Here is an 18,550-nt window from a genome sequence, read left to right on the forward strand (position 1 = left end):
AACCCTGGTGATCTTATAAGGGCCGATGAACCGGGGGCCTAACTTATGAGATGGCCGTTTCAACTTCAAATTCTTGGTAGACAACCAGACGAAGTCTCCTAATTTGAAGCTGCAGGGTCTTTTCCGCTTATCAAAAACCCTTTTGGTCACTAATGACACAGACACAAGGGCTTTCTTCACTTTCCTCCAAATACCTCTAAGGACCGAAACGACAGAGGAACCACCAGGCGTGGAGTCCAGGGGGTCAAAAGAATTGGCCTTAGGATGATGCCCATACACACAAAGGAAGGGAGAGATCCCTGTAGCAGAGTGAGCCGCGTTGTTATAGGCAAACTCCGCCATTGACAGATGAGCAACCCAGTCAGTCTGACACTTGGAGACATAACACCTGAGAAACTGCTCCAAGGTCTGGTTCACCCTTTCAGTCTGCCCATTAGACTGCGGATGGTAGCCTGACGACAAGCTGACAGAAATCTGGAGATCGGAACAAAATGCCCTCCAGAATTTGGCCACAAACTGGGATCCGCGGTCAGAGACCACATCAAGTGGCAACCCGTGGAGGCGCACAACATGCAGCATAAATAATTCAGACAGGCGTCTGGCCGATGGCAGCCCAACCAGTGGAACGAAGTGCGCCATCTTCGAAAACCTGTCAACGACAACCCAGATGGCTGTCATCCCAGAGGATTTGGGCAAGTCCGCAACAAAATCCATTGAAATGTGGGTCCATGGCTTAGATGGAATAGAGAGTGGATGTAATGGGCCAACAGGAACCCCTCTAGGAGTCTTATTTCGGGCACAGATGTCACATGCCCGAACCCACTGATCCACATCCTTAGCCACCGAGGGCCACCACACCGCCCTAGATAGCAACTCCCGAGTTCTGGCAATACCCGGGTGACCTGCCGACTTCTTGGCATGGAATTCCAGGAACACTCGCTGTCTTAACCTAGGAGGCACAAACAAAAGACCTACTGGAAGGTCTGGAGGAGCCTGCTCCTGTGCTCTAAGGACTAATGACAAGAGGTCCTGGGTAATGCCCACTTTAATACATGATGGGGACACAATGGGCAACGGCTCCTCGGTGGTCTCCTGGATTGGAGCAAAACTCCGCGAGAGCGCATCAGCCTTGATGTTTTTTGACCCAGGGCGATATGTTATCAAAAAATTAAAGCGAGCAAAAAACAAAGCCCATCGTGCCTGCCTGGCATTGAGACGCTTCGCTGACTCTAAATATGCCAGATTCTTATGGTCGGTGAGAATTGAGACCACAAACTTAGCCCCCTCAAGCCAGTGTCTCCACTCCTCGAGTGCATCCTTAATAGCCAACAATTCCCGGTTACCCACGTCATAATTCATCTCGGCAGGCGAAAATTTACGGGAAAAGTAAGCACAGGGATGAAGGCGATTATCAGACACTCCCATCTGAGAGAGCACTGCCCCAATACCCATCTCAGAGGCATCCACCTCCACCACAAAAGGACGCTCTGGATCTGGGTGTCGCAGCACCTTGGCCGAGACAAATGCCCTTTTGAGACGGGCAAAAGCCGCTTTGGCCTCACGAGACCAGTGAGCAACATCCGCCCCTTTCTTAGTGAGTGCCACCAAGGGCGCCACTATAGACGAAAATCCAGCGATAAATCGTCTATAAAAATTTGCAAAGCCCAGGAAACGCTGAAGCGCCTTCAAACTAGTGGGCTGCACCCAATCCAGGACTGCCTGTACCTTGGAACCCTCCATTTGGAAACCTTCTGGGGAGATAATATATCCTAGAAATGCGATTTGCTGAACTTCAAATTCGCACTTCTCCAGCTTCGCCCCAAGCCGGTGGTCTCTGAGTTTCTGGAGGACTAAGCGTACATGCTTCTGATGTTCCTCCAGGGAATGGGAGAAGATTAGGATGTCATCTAAGTATACAACTAAGAATCTATCCAAATATTCCCTGAACACATCGTTCATGAAATCCTGGAAGACTGCCGGGGCATTACAGAGCCCAAAAGGCATCACCAAATATTCATAATGCCCTGAGTGGGTATTAAAGGCAGTCTTCCATTCATCCCCCTCTCTTATTCGGATTAGATTGTACGCACCGCGTAGGTCAATCTTAGAAAAAATGGTGGCAGTACGAAGCTGGTCAAACAAGACCGAAATGAGAGGCAGTGGGTATGAGTTTTTAATCGTGATACGGTTCAATTCCCTGAAGTCGATGCAGGGTCGCAATGAACCGTCCTTTTTACCCACGAAGAAGAACCCCGACCCAACTGGAGACTGTGAAGGTCTGATAAATCCTTTAGCCAAGTTCTCCTGAATGTACTCTGCCATAGCCTGAGTCTCAGGACGTGACAGGGAGTACAACCTGCTCTTGGGAAGCTTAGCATTCGGCAACAAATCAATGGCACAGTCATAGGGGCGATGGGGAGGTAGTACCTCTGCAAATTTTTTATGGAGAACACGTCCGCAAAATCTGCATAACACCCTGGCAATCCTGGCAAACTTAGCTGCGAGAGCCTGACTGGAAGGCTCAAGCAACTCCTGAAACAATCAGTACCCCAACTAAGAATCTCCCCAGAGACCCAGTCAAATTGAGGATTGTGGGCCCTTAACCAGGGTAACCCCAACACCAATGGGGCAAAAGTACAGACAGTCACATAAAAGGACAATTTCTCTGACGTCCTAAGTGGATGCTGGGGACTCCGTCAGGACCATGGGGAATAGCGGCTCCGCAGGAGACAGGGCACAAAAGTAAAAGCTTTAGGATCAGGTGGTGTGCACTGGCTCCTCCCCCTATCACCCTCCTCCAAGCCTCAGTTAGGTTTTTGTGCCCGGCCGAGAAGGGTGCAATCTAGGTGGCTCTCCTAAAGAGCTGCTTAGAGTAAAAGTTTTATTAGGTTTTTCATTTTCAGTGAGTCCTGCTGGCAACAGGCTCACTGCAACGAGGGACTTAGGGGAGAAGAAGTGAACTCACCTGCGTGCAGGATGGATTGGCTTCTTAGGCTACTGGACACTAGCTCCAGAGGGACGATCACAGGTACAGCCTGGATGGGTCACCGGAGCCGCGCCGCCGACCCCCTTGCAGATGCTGAAGAGAGAAGAGGTCCAGAAATCGGCGGCTGAAGACTTCTCAGTCTTCATGAGGTAGCGCACAGCACTGCAGCTGTGCGCCATTGCTCTCAGCACACTTCACACCAACGGTCACTGAGGGTGCAGGGCGCTGGGGGGGGCGCCCTGGGCAGCAATGAAAGTACCTATACTGGCTAAAAATACATCACATATAGCCTCTGGGGCTATATGGATGTATTTAACCCCTGCCAGGTTGTCAGAAAATTGGGAGAAGAAGCCCGCCGAAAAGGGGGCGGGGCCTATTCTCCTCAGCACACAGCGCCATTTTCCCTCACAGAACTGCTGGTGGGAAGGCTCCCAGGCTCTCCCCTGCACTGCACTACAGAAACAGGGTTAAAACAGAGAGGGGGGGCACTTATTTGGCGATATGATTATATATATTAAGATGCTATAAGGGAAAACACTTATATAAAGGTTGTCCCTGTATAATTATAGCGTTTTGGTGTGTGCTGGCAAACTCTCCCTCTGTCTCCCCAAAGGGCTAGTGGGGTCCTGTCCTCTATCAGAGCATTCCCTGTGTGTGTGCTGTGTGTCGGTACGTGTGTGTCGACATGTATGAGGACGATGTTGGTGAGGAGGCGGAGCAATTGCCTGTAATGGTGATGTCACTCTCTAGGGAGTCGACACCGGAATGGATGGCTTATTTAGGGAATTACGTGATAATGTCAACACGCTGCAAGGTCGGTTGACGACATGAGAAGGCAGGCAAACAAATTAGTACCTGTCCAGGCGTCTCAAACACCGTCAGGGGCTTTAAAACGCCCATTTACCTCAGTCGGTCGACACAGACACGGACACTGACTCCAGTGTCGACGGTGAAGAAACAAACGTATTTTCCTTTAGGGCCACACGTTACATGTTAAGGGCAATGAAGGAGGTGTTACATATTTCTGATACTACAAGTACCACAAAAAAGGGTATTATGTGGGGTGTGAAAAAACTACCTGTAGTTTTTCCTGAATCAGATAAATTAAATGAAGTGTGTGATGATGCGTGGGTTTCCCCCGATAGAAAATTATTGGCGGTATACCCTTTCCCGCCAGAAGCTAGGGCGCGTTGGGAAACACCCCTTAGGGTGGATAAGGCGCTCACACGCTTATCAAAACAAGTGGCGTTACCGTCTCCAGATACGGCCGCCCTCAAGGAGCCAGCTGATAGGAGGCTGGAAAATATCCTAAAAAGTATATACACACATACTGGTGTTATACTGCGACCAGCGATCGCCTCAGCCTGGATGTGCAGCGCTGGGGTGGCTTGGTCGGATTCCCTGACTGAAAATATTGATACCCTTGACAGGGACAGTATTTTATTGACTATAGAGCATTTAAAGGATGCATTTCTATATATGCGAGATGCACAGAGGGATATTTGCACTCTGGCATCAAGAGTAAGTGCGATGTCCATATCTGCCAGAAGATGTTTATGGACACGACAGTGGTCAGGTGATGCAGATTCCAAACGGCACATGGAAGTATTGCCGTATAAAGGGGAGGAGTTATTTGGGGTCGGTCCATCGGACCTGGTGGCCACGGCAACAGCTGGAAAATCCACCTTTTTTTACCCCAAGTCACATCTCAGCAGAAAAAGACACCGTCTTTTCAGCCTCAGTCCTTTCGTCCCCATAAGGGCAAGCGGGCAAAAGGCCAGTCATATCTGCCCAGGGATAGAGGAAAGGGAAGAAGACTGCAGCAGGCAGCCCATTCCCAGGAACAGAAGCCCTCCACCGCTTCTACCAAGTCCTCAGCATGACGCTGGGGCCGTACAAGCGGACTCAGGTGCGATGGGGGGTCGTCTCGAGTTTCAGCACGCAGTGGGCTCACTCGCAAGTGGACCCCTGGAGCCTACAAGTAGTATCCCAGGGGTACAGATTGGAAATTCGAGACGTCTCCCCCTCGCAGGTTCCTGAAGTCTGCTTTACCAACGTCTCCCTCCGACAGGGAGGCAGTATTGGAAACAATTCACAAGCTGTATTCCCAGCAGGTGATAATCAAAGTACCCCTCCTACAACAAGGAAAGGGGTATTATTCCACACTATATTGTGGTACTGAAGCCAGACGGCTCGGTGAGACCTATTCTAAATCTGAAATATTTGAACACTTACATACAAAGGTTCAAATCAAGATGGAGTCACTCAGAGCAGTGATAGCGAACCAGGAAGAAGGGGACTATATGGTGTCCCTGGACATCAGGGATGCTTACCTCCATGTCCCAATTTGCCCTTCTCACCAAGGGTACCTCAGGTTCGTGGTACAGAACTGTCACTATCAGTTTCAGACGCTGCCGTTTGGATTGTCCACGGCACCCCGGGTCTTTACCAAGGTAATGGCCGAAATGATGATTCTTCTTCAAAGAAAATGGACGATCTCCTGATAAGGGCAAGGTCCAGAGAACAGTTGGAGGTCGGAGTAGCACTATCTCAAGTAGTTCTACGACAGCACGGGTGGATTCTAAATATTCCAAAATCGCAGCTGTTTCCGACGACACGTCTGCTGTTCCTAGGGATGATTCTGGACACAGTCCAGAAAAGGGTGTTTCTCCCGGAGAAGAAAGCCAGGGAGTTATCCGAGCTAGTCAGGAACCTCCTAAAACCAGGAAAAGTGTCAGTGCATCATTGCACAAGGGTCCTGGGAAAAATGGTGGCTTCTTACGAAGCGATTCCATTCGGCAGATTTCACGCAAGAACTTTTCAGTGGGATCTGCTGGAAAAATGGTCCGGATCGCATCTTCAGATGCATCAGCGGATAACCCTGTCTCCAAGGACAAGGGTGTTTCTTCTGCGGTGGCTGCAGAGTGCTCATCTATTAAAGGGCCGCAGATTCGGCATTCAGGACTGGGTCCTGGTGACCACGGTTGCCAGCCTGAGAGGCTGGGTAGCAGTCACACAGGGAAAAAATTTCCAGGGAGTGTGATATAGTCTGGAGACTTCTCTCCACATAAATATACTGGAGCTAAGGGCAATTTACAATGCTCTAAGCTTAGCAAGACCTCTGCTTCAAGGTCAGCCGGTATTGATCCAGTGGGACAACATCACGGCAGTCGCCCACGTAAACAGACAGGGCGGCACAAGAAGCAGGAGGGCAATGGCAGAAAAGTCCCGCCTGAACAAAAAACTGGACAGGTATTGCGCCAGGTCAAGAGACCCTCAGGCAATAGCTGTGGACGTTCTGGTAACACCGTGGGTGTACCAGTCGGTGTATGTGTTCCCTCCTCTGCTTCTCATACCCAAGGTACTGAGAATTATAAGACATAGAGGAGTAAGAACTATACTCGTGGCTCCGGATTGGCCAAGAAGGACTTGGTACCCGGAACTTCAAGAAATGCTCACAGAGGACTCATGGCCTCTGCCGCTAAGAAGGGACTTGCTTCAGCAAGTACCATGTCTGTTCCAAGACTTACCGCGGCTGCGTTTGACGGCATGGCGGTGGAACGCCGGATCCTAAGGGAAAAAGGCATTCCGGAAGAGGTCATTCCTACCCTGGTCAAAGCCAGGAAGGAGGTGACCGCACAACATTATCACCACATGTGGCGAAAATATGTTGCGTGATGTGAGGCCAGGAAGGCCCCACGAAGAAATTTCAACTCGGTCGATTCCTGCATTTCCTGCAAACAGGAGTGTCTATGGGCCTCAAATTGGGGTCCATTAAGGTTCAAATTTCGGCCCTGTCAATTTTCTTCCAGAAAAAATTGGCTTCAGTTCCTGAAGTCCAGAAGTTTGTCAAGGGAGTACTGCATATACAACCCCCTTTCTCTATCGTCCTAGTGGATGCTGGGGTTCCTGAAAGGACCATGGGGAATAGCGGCTCCGCAGGAGACAGGGCACAAAAGTAAAGCTTTCCGATCAGGTGGTGTGCACTGGCTCCTCCCCCTATGACCCTCCTCCAAGCCAGTTAGATTTTTGTGCCCGGCCGAGAAGGGTGCAATCTAGGTGGCTCTCCTAAAGAGCTGCTTAGAAAAGTTTAGCTTAGGTTTTTTATTTTACAGTGAGTCCTGCTGGCAACAGGATCACTGCAACGAGGGACTTAGGGGAGAAGAAGTGAACTCACCTGCGTGCAGGATGGATTGGCTTCTTGGCTACTGGACATCAGCTCCAGAGGGACGATCACAGGTACAGCCTGGATGGTCACCGGAGCCTTGCCGCCGGCCCCCTTGCAGATGCTGAAATAAGAAGAGGTCCAGAATCGGCGGCAGAAGACTCCTCAGTCTTCTAAAGGTAGCGCACAGCACTGCAGCTGTGCGCCATTTTCCTCTCAGCACACTTCACACGGCAGTCACTGAGGGTGCAGGGCGCTGGGAGGGGGGCGCCCTGGGAGGCAAATGAAAACCTATTTTGGCTAAAAATACCTCACATATAGCCTCCGGAGGCTATATGGAGATATTTAACCCCTGCCAGAATCCGTTAAGAGCGGGAGACGAGGCCGCCGAAAAAGGGGCGGGGCCTATCTCCTCAGCACACAGCGCCATTTTCCCTCACAGAAAGGCTGGAGGGAAGGCTCCCAGGCTCTCCCCTGCACTGCACTACAGAAACAGGGTTAAAACAGAGAGGGGGGGCACTAATTTGGCGTTAGAAATATATAAAAAAGATGCTATAAGGGAAAACACTTCTATAAGGTTGTCCCTATATAATTATAGCGTTTTTGGTGTGTGCTGGCAAACTCTCCCTCTGTCTCTCCAAAGGGCTAGTGGGTCCTGTCCTCTATCAGAGCATTCCCTGTGTGTGTGCTGTGTGTCGGTACGTGTGTGTCGACATGTAGGAGGACGATGTTGGTGAGGAGGCGGAGCAATTGCCTGTAATGGTGATGTCACTCTCTAGGGAGTCGACACCGGAATGGATGGCTTATTTAGGGAATTACGTGATAATGTCAACACGCTGCAAGGTCGGTTGACGACATGAGACGGCCGACAAACAATTAGTACCGGTCCAGACGTCTCAAAAACACCGTCAGGGGTTTTAAAACGCCCGTTTACTTTAGTCGGTCGACACAGACACAGACAGGGACACTGAATCCAGTGTCGACGGTGAATAAACAAACGTATTCCTTATTAGGGCCACACGTTAAAGGCAATGAAGGAGGTGTTACATATTTCTGATACTACAAGTACCACAAAAGAGGGTATTATGTGGGATGTGAAAAAACTACCATAGTTTTTCCTGAATCAGATAAATTAAATAAAGTGTGTGATGATGCGTGGGTTCCCCCCGATAGAAAATTATGGGCGGTATACCCTTTCCCACCAGAAGTTAGGGCGCGTTGGGAAACACCCCTTAGGGTGGATAAGGCGCTCACACGCTTATCAAAACAAGTGGCGGTACCGTCTATAGATAGGGCCGTCCGCAAGGACCAGCTGACAGGAGGCTGGAAAATATCATAAAAAGTATATACACACATACTGGTGTTATACTGCGACCAGCGATCGCCTCAGCCTGGATGTGCAGAGCTGGGGTGGCTTGGTCGGATTCCCGGACTAAAAATATTGATACCCTTGACAGGGACAGTATTTTATTGACTATAGAGCATTTAAAGGATGCATTTCTATATATGCGAGATGCACAGAGGGATATTTGCACTCTGGCATCAAGAGTAAATGCGATGTCCATAACTGCCAGAAGATGTTATGGACACGACAGGGGTCAGGTGATGCAGATTCCAAACGGCACAAAGGTGTATTGCCGTATAAAGGAAGAGGAGTTATTTGGGGTCGGTCCATCGGACCTGGTGGCCACGGCAACTGCTGGAAAATCCACCGTTTTTACCCTAAGTCACATCTCTGCAGAAAAAGACACCGTCTTTTCAGCCTCAGTCCTTTCGTCCCTATAAGATCATATCTGCCCAGGGATAGAGGAAAGGGAAGAAGACTGCAGCAGGCAGCCCATTCCCAGGAACAGAAGCGTTCCACCGCTTCTGACAAGTTCTCAGCATGGCGCTGAGACCGTACAGGACCCCTGGATCCTACAAGTAGTATCCCAGGGGTACAGATTGGAATGTCGAGACGTTTCCCCTTCGCAGGCTCCTGAAGTCTGCTTTACCAAGGTCTCCCTCCGACAAGGAGGCAGTATGGGAAAAAATTCACAAGCTGTATTCCCAGCAGGTGATAATTAAATTACCCCTCCTACTACAAGAAAAGGGGTATTATTCCACACTATATTGTGGTACTGAAGCCAGAAGGCTAGGTGAGACTTATTCTAAATCTAAAAATTTTTTGAACACTTACAAAGGTTCAAATCAAGATGGAGTCACTCAGAGCAGTGATAACGAACAGGAAGAAGGGGACTATATAGTGTCCCGGGACATCAGGGATGCTTACCTCTATGTCCCAAATTTGCCCTTCTCACTAAGGGTACCTCAGGTTCGTGGTGCAGAACTGTCACTATCAGTTTCAGACGCTGCCGTTTGGATTGTCCACGGCACCCCGGGTCTTTACTAAGGTAGTGGCCGAAATGATGATTCTTCTTCGAAGAAAAGGCGTCTTAATTATCCCTTACTTGGACGATCTCCTGATAAGGGCATAGTCCAGGGAACAGTTGGAGGTAGGAGTAGCACTATCTCGGATACTGCTACAACAGCACGGGTGGATTCTAAATATTCCAAAATCGCAGCTGATCCCGACGACACGTCTGCTGTGCCTAGGGATGATTCTGGACACAGTCCAGAAAAAGGTGTTTCTCCCGAAAGAGAAAGCCAGGGAGTTATCCGAGCTAGTCAGGAACCTCCTAAAAACAGTGCATCATTGCACAAGGGTCCTGGTAGAAAATGGTGGCTTCCTACGAAGCAATTCCATTCGGCAGATTTCACGCAAGAACTTTTCAGTGGGATCTGCTGGACAAATGGTCCGGATCGCATCTTCAGATGCATCAGCGGATAACCCTATATCCAAGGACAAGGGTGTCTCTCCTGTGGTGGTTATAGAGTGCTCATCTTCTAGAGGGCCGCAGATTCGGCATTCAGGATTGGATGCTGGTGACCACGGAGCCCAGCCCGAGAGGCTGGGGAGCAGTCACACAAGGAAAAAATTTCCAGGGAGTGTGATCAAGTCTGGAGACTTTTCTCCACATAAATATACTGGAGCTAAGGGTAAATTTATAATGCTCTAAGCTTAGCAAGACCTCTGCTTCAAGGTCAGCCGGTATTGATCCAGTGGGAAAAACATCACGGCAGTCGCCCACGTAAACAGACAGGGCGACACAAGAAGCAGGAGGGCAATGGCAAAAACTGCAAGGACTTTTCGCTGGGCGGAAAATCATGTGATAGCACTGTCAGCAGTGTTTCATCCCGGGAATGGAAACTGGGAAGCAGACTTCCTCAGCAGGCACGACCTCCACCCGGGAGAGTGGAAACTTCATCGGGAAGTTTTTTCCACATGATTGTAAACCGTTGGGAAATACCAAAGGTGGACAGGATGGCGTCCCGTCTGAACAAAAAACGGGACAGGTATTGCGCCAGGTCAAGAGACCCTCAGGCAATAGCTGTGGACGTTCTGGTAACACCGTGGGTGTACCAGTCGGTGTATGTGTTCCCTCCTCTGCTTCTCATACCTAAGGTGCTGAGAATTATAAGACTTAGAGGAGTAAGAACTATACTCATGGCTCCGGATTGGCCAAGAAGGACTTGGTACCCGGAACTTCAAGAGATGTTTACAGAGGTCTTATGGCCTCTGCCGCTAAGAAGGGACTTGCTTCAGCAAGTACCATGTCTGTTCCAAGACTTACCGCAGCTGCGTTTGTTGGCATGGCGGTGGAACGCCGGATCCTAAGGGAAAAAGGCATTCCGGAAGAGGTCATTCCTACCCTGGTCAAAGCCAGAAAGGAGGTGACCGCACAACATTATCACCACATGTGGCGAAAATATGTTGCGTGGTGTGAGGCCAGGAAGGCCCCACAAAGAAATTTCAACTCGGTCGATTCCTGCATTTCCTGCAAAGAGGAGTGTCTATGGGCCTCAAATTGGGGTCCATTAAGGTTCAAATTTCGGCCCTGTCAATTTTCTTCCAGAAAGAATTGGCTTCAGTTCCTGAAGTCCAGAACTTTGTCAAGGGAGTATTGCATATACAACCCTCTTTTGTGCCTCCAGTGGCACTGTGGGATCTCAACGTAGTTCTGGGATTCTTCAAATCACATTGGTTTAAAACCAGTCAAATCTGTGGATTTGAAGCATCTCACATGAAAAGTGACCATGTTCTTGGCCCTGGCCTGGACCAGGCGAGTGTCAAATTGGTGGTTTTTTTTCTCAAAAAAGCCCATATTTGTTTGTCCATTCGGACAGGGCAGAGCTGCGGACTCGTCCCCAGTTCTCTCCCTAAGGTGGTGTCAGTGTTTCACCTGAACCAGCTTATTGTGGTGCCTTGCACCTACTAGGGACTTGGAGGACTCCAAGTTGCTAGATGTTGTCAGGGCCCTGAAAATATAGGTTCCAGGACGGCTGGAGTCAGGAAAACTGACTTGCTGTTATCCTGTATGCACCCAACAAACTGGGTGCTCTTGCTTTTAAGCAGACTATTGCTAGTTGGATGTGTAATACAATTCAGCTTGCACATTCTGTGGCAGGCCTGCCACAGCCAAAATATGTAAATGCCCATTCCACAAGGAAGGTGGGCTCATCTTGGGCGGCTGCCCGAGGGGTCTCGGCTTTACAACTTTGCCGAGCTGCTACTTGGTCAGGGGCACACCCTGGCTGAGGAGTACCTGGAGTTCTCTCATTCGGTGCTGCAGAGTCATCCGCACTCTCCCGCCCGTTTGGGAGCTTTGGTATAATCCCCATGGTCCTGACGGAGTCCCCAGCATCCACTTAGGACGTCAGAGAAAATAAGAATTTACTTACCGATAATTCTATTTCTCGTAGTCCGTAGTGGATGCTGGGCACCCATCCCAAGTGCGGATTGTCTGCAATACTTGTACATAGTTATTGTTACAAAAATCGGGTTATTATTGTTGTGAGCCATCTTTTCAGAGGCTCCGCTGTTATCATGCTGTTAACTGGGTTCAGATCACAGGTTGTACAGTGTGATTGGTGTGGCTGGTATGAGTCTTACCCGGGATTCAAAATCCTTCCTTATTGTGTACGCTCGTCCGGGCACAGTATCCTAACTGAGGCTTGGAGGAGGGTCATAGGGGGAGGAGCCAGTGCACACCACCTGATCCTAAAGCTTTTACTTTTGTGCCCTGTCTCCTGCGGAGCCGCTATTCCCCATGGTCCTGACGGAGTCCCCAGCATCCACTACGGACTACGAGAAATAGAATTATCGGTAAGTAAATTCTTATTTTTTCAGAGTGTGTGGCTCCAATAAACAAAGAAATCTGGCTAGTGCAAGAGGTAATTTTACCCTGGGATAATGGTTCCCCGTTTAACCCACAAATCTCAATTTCCGACGCCAAGGGTACTAAGGAAACAGAGTGTTTCAGGGCGAATTGGCGGTCCATAAAAACCCCGTCGGCCCCACTGTCCACAAAGGCCTCAGTCTTGACAGTTTGACCGAGGATCTTCAAGGTCACCGGAATGATAAAAGTCTTCTTGGGAAATTCTGACTTCTGGCCTGACAGGATATTTCCCATCACCCTCAGGCCCTGAAGTTTTCTGGGCATGATACTACCACATGACCCTTATTCCCACAGTACAAACACAACCCCTGCTGTCTCCGCGTCTTCTCACGCGAGGAGAGGCGGGTAGCCCCAATCTGCATAGGCTCCTCGGAAAATTCCTCAGAGTCTGAGGTTCCCTTGGGAAAGAAGGAAACCTCGGTCTCCCTTTCAAGCCTACGCTCTCTCAGCCGTCTATCCACCCGGATGGATAACTGCATGAGCTGATCCAAGCTATCAGGCAAGGGATATTGTACCAGTTGGTCTTTTATCTGGTTAGAAAGACCTCTTCGGTACTGGTGTCTCAGGGCTGGGTCATTCCACTGGGTATCATGGGCCAACCTCCGAAACTCCGTACAGTAAACCTCAACTGGCCTTCGCCCTTGCTTAAGGATCGAAATCTGAGCCTCAGCTGAGGCCGTCTTGTCAGGGTCATCATACAACATGCCCAGTGCCGTAAAAAAAGCATCAACACTTTTAAGCGACGGACAGTCAGGCTGCAACCCATATGCCCAGACCTGTGGGTCTCCTTGTAGCAAGGAAATCACTATGCCCACCCGCTGAATCTCTGACCCAGAAGACTGAGGCCTAAGCTGGAAATATAACTTGCAGCTCTCCTTGAAACAAAAGAACTGCGAGCGATCTCCAGAAAAACGATCCGGAAGATTTACTTTCGGCTCCTTAACCCCTGAAGGGGCTGCTGAATATGTTATGCACACCAGTGCCTGCAGGAATGTACTGGTGTTTGAACTGTTATACACACCAGTGCCTGCAGGAATGTACTGGTGTCTGAACAGAGAGGGATGCAAAACAAATGAACTCGCAGACAGACTGGGAAATATGACATAACGTACACAGAAGGTGATAGGGTAACAAAACCAACACAGAGTGAACAGAGAAGCCCAGAGGCTAAGAAACTGGGTGTCTCCCTAGTATTAGAAATGCTCAGATGGAAAAAGCAAGATGTTGTGTTTTAATACGTAGAGAACCCGAAATGCTGTTGCTAAGGGCAACAGCAAAACCCTAAAGGGTTACCAACGGGTGTCGCAGTAAACTCCTTGGTCAGAGATGGAATAATAGACACAAGGAGAGTCTCCACAATCCTAATTCTCACTTGCAGGGCCCAGGTTCAGCTTACTGCCACTAAACTGACACATGGACGCCTTGCACAGTGAGAGAGGATTATGCAGGCAGGTCTGAAAGTACAGCCACAAACCTGCTGGGTTCACAGAATAGCAAAAGAACCTCAGCAGGCTAAACGACTGACTCCAGTCTTACTGCTAGGTCTGGATTGGCAGAGTGTAGTACCAAATGCCCAGGCCTATTTGCAGTAAGCAACAACAAATACAAAGCTACACAGTACTGGCTAACTTTCAGGAACTGACTAACCAACAAAGATTCAGCAGCATCTGCTTAACCTGAGAAGAGGCCTTATAAAGCAGGTGCTGTCCACGCCCCCCTCAGACCTCACAGACTGTGAGCACAAAAACCAGCACCGGATCCCATGCCTGTAACCACTGCACAGCAAAAGACCCGAACCGGAGTATCAGCTGCGCTCAGGTTACTCCGCTAGCACTTGTCTCCCGGTTGCCATGACGACGTGGCAGCACAGGGCAGGAGACCCTAACAAAAAGCCCACTCCACAAGGAAGGTGGGCTCATCTTGTGCGGCTGCCCGAGGGGTCTCGGCTTTAACTTTGCCGAGCTGCTACTTGGTCAGGGTCAAATACTTTTGTGAAATTTTACAAATTTGACACCCTGGCTGAGGAGGACCTGGAGTTTTCTCACTCGGTGCTGCAGAGTCATCCGCACTCTCCCGCCCGGTTGGGAGCTTTGGTATAATCCCCATGGTCCTTACGGAGTTCCCAGCATCCACTAGGACGTCAGAGAAAATAAGAATTTACTTACCGATCATTCTATTTCTCGTAGTCCGTAGTGGATGCTGGGCGCCCATCCCAAGTGCGGATTATCTGCAATACTTGTACATAGTTATTGTTAACAAATTGGGTTATTGTTGTTGTGAGCCATCTATCCAGAGGCTCCTCTGTTATCATGCTGTTAACTGGGTTCATATCACAAGTTGTACGGTGTGATTGGTGTGGCTGGTATGAGTCTTACCCGGGATTCAAAATCCTTCCTTATTGTGTACGCTCGTCCGGGCACAGTATCCTAACTGAGGCTTGGAGGAGGGTCATAGGGGGAGGAGCCAGTGCACACCAGGTAGTCCTAAAGCTTTTCTTTTGTGCCCAGTCTCCTGCGGAGCCGCTATTCCCCATGGTCCTTACGGAGTTCCCAGCACCCACTACGGACTACGAGAAATAGAATTATCGGTAAGTAAATTCTTATTTTCACAGTCTCTAAACTGTAAGTCTGTAATGCTAAATGATTTAACAACAGCTGCAGCAAGGAGAGGGTAAACTGCTGATAGAATATTCTTAGTAAGGGTTCCTGGATCTGAAAGGTGCAATGTGCTTAGTGTTTGCTCACCAGCTCCTGTTCACTGAAGCACCGTCCCCTTTCTCAGGCTGGGAACTGCCTCCAGTCTGTCCTTATAGGGGATGGGAGCTACATCACCACACTTCCATGTCAGCTGCGATCACTGGAAGCTGTAGATATGCTGGGGGAGGCTGTCACTGCTCTCTGGTTGCCATTTCTCTAACTCCGGTCACCGGAGACAGTGGCTGTTACAGGTAACCTGTGCATCACCTCCTCACACCAGTCCAGCCACCGTCCTCTCCCTAAGATGTCCGCCTAACCTCCACCAACTGTCACACCTGACATTGGTCATGTGACCACCTCCTGGCCTCTTGAGCAGCTGCAGAGATTGTTGGGAATTATCTGCCTGTGAAATGACAGAAATGTGCTGTAGTGCACTGCACAGTGTCAGAAATAAAGTAGTATCTTGCATAGCAGGGTATTACAGAAGTATCCCGTGAGGACAGAATTTGGGAAACACTGAAACACTTCCCTTGGCGGGTTTGGTATGAAATCCTGGGAGTTGGGATCCCAACTGTCAGAATGCATACAGTGCATACTTGCCTACCTGACCCTCTCCATGAGGGAGAAAATGCTCTGTTCCTGGACTTTCCTGTTAATGTATGATTGCCATCACCTGTGGTGAGCTAGGTAATTGATAAGAAAGGTGTTTCACCACAGGTGATGGCAATCATACATTACCAGGAGAGTCCAGGAACAGAGCATTTTCTCCCTCATGGAGAGGGGCAGGTAGGCAAGTATGATACAGTGGCATCCCGACTATCAGAATCCTGACTGATTGCTGTAAGTATTAACCCTACCCTTAATGTTAACCCTATCCCACCCCTCCCGCAGCCTAACACTAACCGCCTCCTCCCACAACCTAACCCTAATCGTCCCCCTCCCGCAAAAAACCCCAGTGATTATGTAAAAGATTACAATTAGTAAAAGTGCATACTGTATATATAAATTACTTGCAAATATTCAGAATGGAAAGTCAATGCACGTATAGATAGATCAATAGATATCCATATGATATTGGAAAATGTAACAATTCACCAGTCCATATCTATTTTTCTCTTACGTCCTAGAGGATGCTGGGGTCCACATTAGTACCATGGGGTATAGACAGGTCCACTAGGAGCCACTGGCACTTTAAGAGTTTAATAGTGTGGGGTAGCTCCTCCCTCTATGCCCCTCCTACCAGACTCAGTTTAGAAAATGTGCCCGGAGGAGCCGGTCACAGGTAGGGGAGCTCCATAGGAGTTTTTCTAGTTTTGTTGTTTTTTATTAGAGTAAGGCACAGGGAGGCTGCTGGCAAAAGCCTCCCTGCTTCGTGGGACTTAGAGGGGGAATAGTATCAAACTCTGAGAGGTTAATGGCTCCTATCTCCGCTGACAGGACACTGAACTCCTGAGGGTGATGATCGTTAGCCGCCCGAGGCGACCGCTCACTCCTGCAGCATACCGCCACCCCCTAACAGAGCCAAAAGATTTCAGTGGCGAGTGAGTCACCGGCCCCCACAGCAAGCGGGGAGCCAGTGTGAAGATGGTGGCAACAGGTTGGGAACGCAGTACTAACTGCGCTCCGGAGGCTCAGCGGTACACAGTGCGGCGCTATGAGTGGCGCCCTGAGCCAGCGCCTATACCCTACACTGGTCACCAAGGCTGTCATTGACCTCGGTAATGCTGCCAGTACATTTCTTCAGGCCAGTATAAAGGAGTGAAGAGCAGTAAGCAGCGCCGTGTTCAGGGGGCGGAGCTTCTCCTCAGAGCGGACCCAGCAGCGGTCAGCGCCATTTTCCTGCCTGCAGATTCAATACAGAGACGCTGACGGGGAGAGCTGTCCCTCCACACAACTCCAGCTATCCTGTGCGGTAGCAGGGGGTTGTAGAAGGGGGAAGAGGCTGCAGAATTACTGTGTAGTCTGTTAAGGTGCACAGTCAGCGCCAGGTAGTTGTATTATATCTACCTTTGGAAGCGCTGCATGTGTGCTGGCTCCAAGCTCTGTGTTTCTCTGTGGCATACTTGGGGGGAACTGTGTCTGACATTTTCCTGTGTGTGTGGGTGTTAGTTTTTCACATAGCCATGTCTAGGGACTCTGTGTCTTAGGCTGCAGAGGACATTTCCTCTCAGGAGGAATCCATTCCATGTACACAGAAATGTAATTTCTCTGACGTCCTAGTGGATGCTGGGAACTCCGTAAGGACCATGGGGAATAGCGGCTCCGCAGGAGTCTGGGCACATCTAAAGAAAGCTTTAGGATCACCTGGTGTGCACTGGCTCCTCCCCCTATGACCCTCCTCCAAGCCCCAGTTAGATTTCTGTGCCCGACGAGAAGGGTGCACACTAGGGGCTCTCCTGAGCTCTTTGTGAAAGTTTTAGTTTAGGTTTATTATTTTCAGCGAGACCTGCTGGCAACAGGCTCACTGCATCGTGGGACTAAGGGGAGAAGAAACGGACTCACCTGCGTGCAGAGTGGATCGGGTTTCTTAGGCTACTGGACATTAGCTCCAGAGGGACGATCACAGGTTCAGCCTGGATGGGTCCCGGAGCCGCGCCGCCGGCCCCCTTACAGAGCCAGAAGAGCGAAGAGGTCCGGTGAAATCGGCGGCAGAAGACGGTCCTGTCTTCAGATAAGGTAGCGCACAGCACCGCAGCTGTGCGCCATTGCTCTCAGCACACTTCACACTCCGGTCACTGAGGGTGCAGGGCGCTGGGGGGGCAGCGCCCTGAGACGCAATAAATCGATAAAAACCTTATATGGCTAAAATAAATGCATCACATATAACTCCTGGGCTATATGGATGCATTTAACCCCTGCCAAAACATACAGAAAAACGGATGATAAGGACGCCGAGAAAGGGGCGGAGCCTATCTCCTCAGCACACTGGCGCCATTTTCCCTCACAGCTCAGTTGGAGGGAAGCTCCCTGGCTCTCCCCTGCAGTCACTACACTACAGAAAGGGGTTAAAAAAGAGAGGAGGGCTCAAATTAGGCGCAGTATAAACAATACAGCAGCTATAAAGGGAAAAACACTTATATAAGGTTATCCCTATATATATATATAGCGCTCTGGTGTGTGCTGGCAAACTCTCCCTCTGTCTCCCCAAAGGGCTAGTGGGTCCTGTCCTCTATCGGAGCATTCCCTGTGTGTGTGCTGTGTGTCGGTACGTTTGTGTCGACATGTATGAGGAGAAAAATGATGTGGAGACGGAGTAGAGTGTCTGTAATAGTGTTGTCACCCCCTAGGGGGTCGACACCTGAGTGGATGTACTGTTGAAATTGCGTGACAGTGTCAGCTTTGTATAAAAGACAGTGGTTGACATGAGAAAGCCGGCTACTCAGCTTGTGCATGTCCAGACGTCTGATACAGGGGCTCTAAAGCG

At 49.7% G+C, this 18,550-nt stretch overlaps 1 protein-coding gene across 4 annotated transcripts in view; it reads left to right on the plus strand.

Annotated features, from left to right (window-relative positions):
- ZCWPW2 (zinc finger CW-type and PWWP domain containing 2) overlaps positions 1 to 18,550 on the plus strand; it is a 534,661-nt gene that overhangs the window by 75,763 nt on the left and 440,348 nt on the right. The window contains exon 1 of one of the 4 annotated variants that reach the window (XM_063924866.1): positions 15,900 to 15,966. The exons of the other annotated variants lie outside the window; for them this stretch is intronic. The gene's annotated coding sequence lies outside the window, so the exon portion shown is untranslated. Of the gene's footprint in view, positions 1 to 15,899; positions 15,967 to 18,550 lie in introns of those variants that run through there. 4 annotated transcript variants of the gene reach the window in all.

This window comes from Pseudophryne corroboree, chromosome 5, assembly GCF_028390025.1.
Source record: "Pseudophryne corroboree isolate aPseCor3 chromosome 5, aPseCor3.hap2, whole genome shotgun sequence".
NCBI lineage: Eukaryota > Metazoa > Chordata > Amphibia > Anura > Myobatrachidae > Pseudophryne > Pseudophryne corroboree.